Below are 3,160 nucleotides of genomic sequence, written 5' to 3'. Positions count from 1 at the left end.
TATATATATATATGTATGTATGTATGTATGTATGTATATAGGTAGGTAGTTACAAATTTAATACAAACATATATGCATACATACATACACATATAAATCTGCTGCAGGTTCTATCGGTTTACTTTTACCATCCGCTAATTTACGGGTACGTAAAGAAATCAACGGTGGTTGTCAAGTGGTTGAAAAGGGAGGACAAACACAGTTACAAAGGAACCTTCACACTTACAAACACAAATGTATACACACATATACGCACGGTGAGATTCCACACAATTTCCGTACGCCAAATTCAGTCACAAGGCATTGGTCGGCTAAAGGCTATATTAGAAGATATTCAAGGTGCAGCGGAGTAGCGATGAGCCCGAGACAACGTGGTTAAAAAGCAAGACTCTTAACCACACAGACATGTCTGCTGGGATATTTAGATGCTGTTTCTAACATTTCGGATGACTACGCCCTCTCTGATTGGCTGATAGAACCACGAAAGTGAAAGCGTAAGTGTAGAGATTAAATACATTTTAAGATTCAATTATGGCACATCTTTAGTCTAAGGTCCCCTTCTTGCTTCTATATTGTATTGTTGTAGTTATGATATCTGCAACATATGGTCCGGCTCTTTATGCTCTGATTTCAAATCACGCCTACGTCAACTCTTATTTCTCTGGACTTCATGAAAGGAGGTATGAATCAAGTACTGGAACTGAAGTACGTATTTCAATTGAACCATTTCCATCAGAAACTGTTGGCTTTGTGACTAAATTCAAAACTTTCAGCTTATCTGTGGTTTAACCCTGGATCAGAGTTAATGGTGAAAAGCATATATATATATATATATATATATATATATATATATATATATACAGAGAGAGAGAGAGAGAGACAGACAGACAGACAGGGAAAGGGAAGATGACAGATACATAGATATAGATGTATACATACATATATGCGTGTGAGTGTGTATGGACACGTCTTTCTGCCTTTGTAGGAGTCATCGGCACATCCGTTTTCGTACTAAATACTTGGACATGTATAAATGTGGACACAGGCTTGTCTGTGTGGTAAGAAGCTTGCTTCCCAACCACATGATTCTGGGTTCAGTCCCACTGCGTGGCATGTTGGGCAAGTGTCTTCTGCTATAGTCTCGGGTCGAGTAAAGCCTTGTGAGTAGATTTTCTCGACGGAAATTGAAAAAAAAAAACGAAGAATAAAAGAATATACATTATCCAATAGCTTTTGTTTTTCTGTTTAAGATGATAGGGTGAGATTTGAGTGACTTTTTGTTACTTTTTCTTGCGGGTCAATAAATACCAGTTATACACTGAGAGGGATCTAATTAGTTATACCATTTCATATCATGTAAATGTCGCTCCAGTAACTGATCTGCAGAAATCTATTTCGACAATATATAATCTTCTAACAGAACATACTTTTATCCAAAGTAAGGACCGGAAATAAATCAGACTATATAAGATGAACGACTGGCTCCAAAACATCAAGCAGCATGGAATGTTTTTTAGAAGACTGTCTTCTAAGAACCGACAGTAAAGAGAAGGCCGATCCATTCTTCACACGCCTCCAACTCTACCGAAAAATTCTTGTGCAATAAAGTAAAGCAAGGAACATACACACACGCAGGCACACGCACACAAAAGAAACAGGGTTGATATAACATAGGGAGTTAGAAATTAAAGAAAATATAGAAAGACACACATGATAAAGAATAAAAATACCACGTTGTTTGTTTTTATGTGTTTTGTTCTCTTTCTATTCCATACATGTTGTTTTTGTGGTTGCTTTCTAGTTGAACAGAAGCAGAGAAAATATAAATAGTTGATGTTAAGAAAATAGTAACAACAAAAATAAAAACAATAACACTTTCTACAATAGGCGCGAGACTGAAATTTTGCGAGGAGTTGAGTTGGTTAATGCTCAACTGCTGCTTCTTTCATCGACAACGAAAGGATGGAAGACCAACGAAATCGACCGTGGTGCAGACAACTTTGATTGCCTCCTTTCCTGATTCGACACCTTGAAGGCCACATGAACGCTGGCTGTAGTCACATTTCGATCAATGTAGTATATAAGCTACCGCATGTACTTTCCAGCTCTACCCTGAACACACACAGCGGGCACGTAGGTAATGTTATTCGTGAGAAATTTCAGCGGATCATTTTTTTTTTTTTGAATCAGCGATGTTCATTCTTTTGATTTTGACGGCAGTGTTAGGAGAAGCGCGTTAGTCGAGGCCATTGAGCTACCACTTCCCTGGTACTTTATCGCAAACTAAGGGATGAAAATCCAAGCTGATATCAGTGGAATTTGAACTCAGAATGCAAAGACAAACGAAACCCCGCGAAGCATTTTGCTCGGCGTGCTAACGAATCTGCCAATCCAATGATGATGATAATAATAAAGATAATAATAATAATAATAATAATAATAATAATAATAATAATAATAATAATAATAATAATAATAACTCGAGCATGACTGAAGTTGACTGCGCAGAATGCGCCAAGAGAATGGGCAATAGCTTGAAAGTGAAACAGAATTAAAGAATAGCGAATATTTTATATATATTGCTACCATGGCGACGAATAAAAACCGCGATGACTGAAATGGAAGCTGTGATAGCTACAACAAACTAAAGAACTAAAGCGCATATCTATGTAGATTTATGTAAGTGTACATATATATATGTGTGCGTGAGATCATGCTAGTAAATGTGTGACTGTGTGTGTGATCATGCTAATAAATCTGTGTGTGTGTGTGTGTGTGTGTGTGTGTGTGTGTGTTTCTTCGTCAGAAGAACAATGTACGTAAATCATGTTTATATGCCTGGCAATGCTTTCATGAAAGAAACCATAAAAATGACATTCAAAGAAGATTTGGAATACTTTCTTCCGAACGGTGTGTTGAGATGTATTCACTGTTGAGTATTGTTACATTTTCGCTTGATATTTATATATATTTATTCATATTTATTTGTTCTTGTTTTTCTTGTTTTTTTTTTTACTATTATCTTTTCAGAAAGAAAAAGGACAGACGAAAACGAAAATATACTATGAGAAACTTTTGCATGAAAAATATATAGTAAAGTGCAAGATACCAAACTTGACGTGGCGAACTCTGCATAATTGTTCATCGAAAGAAATCATAA

At 36.3% G+C, this 3,160-nt stretch overlaps 1 protein-coding gene across 4 annotated transcripts in view; it reads left to right on the top strand.

Moving 5' to 3' along the window:
• Positions 1–3,154, top strand: part of LOC128249669 (uncharacterized) — a 73,152-nt gene extending 69,998 nt beyond the window's left edge. For all 4 annotated transcript variants that reach the window (XR_008265781.1, XR_008265782.1, XR_008265783.1 and 1 more), the window contains 2 exons: positions 1,888–2,137; positions 3,031–3,154. The gene's annotated coding sequence lies outside the window, so the exon portion shown is untranslated. The remainder of the gene's footprint in view (positions 1–1,887; positions 2,138–3,030) is intronic.
• The last annotated feature ends 6 nt before the right edge of the window (positions 3,155–3,160 follow it).

This window comes from Octopus bimaculoides, chromosome 17 (genome assembly GCF_001194135.2).
Source record: "Octopus bimaculoides isolate UCB-OBI-ISO-001 chromosome 17, ASM119413v2, whole genome shotgun sequence".
In the NCBI taxonomy this organism is placed as follows: Eukaryota; Metazoa; Mollusca; class Cephalopoda; order Octopoda; family Octopodidae; genus Octopus; species Octopus bimaculoides.
The sequence above is the reverse complement of the archived record's forward strand: the minus strand, read 5'-3'. Positions and strand labels throughout refer to the sequence as shown.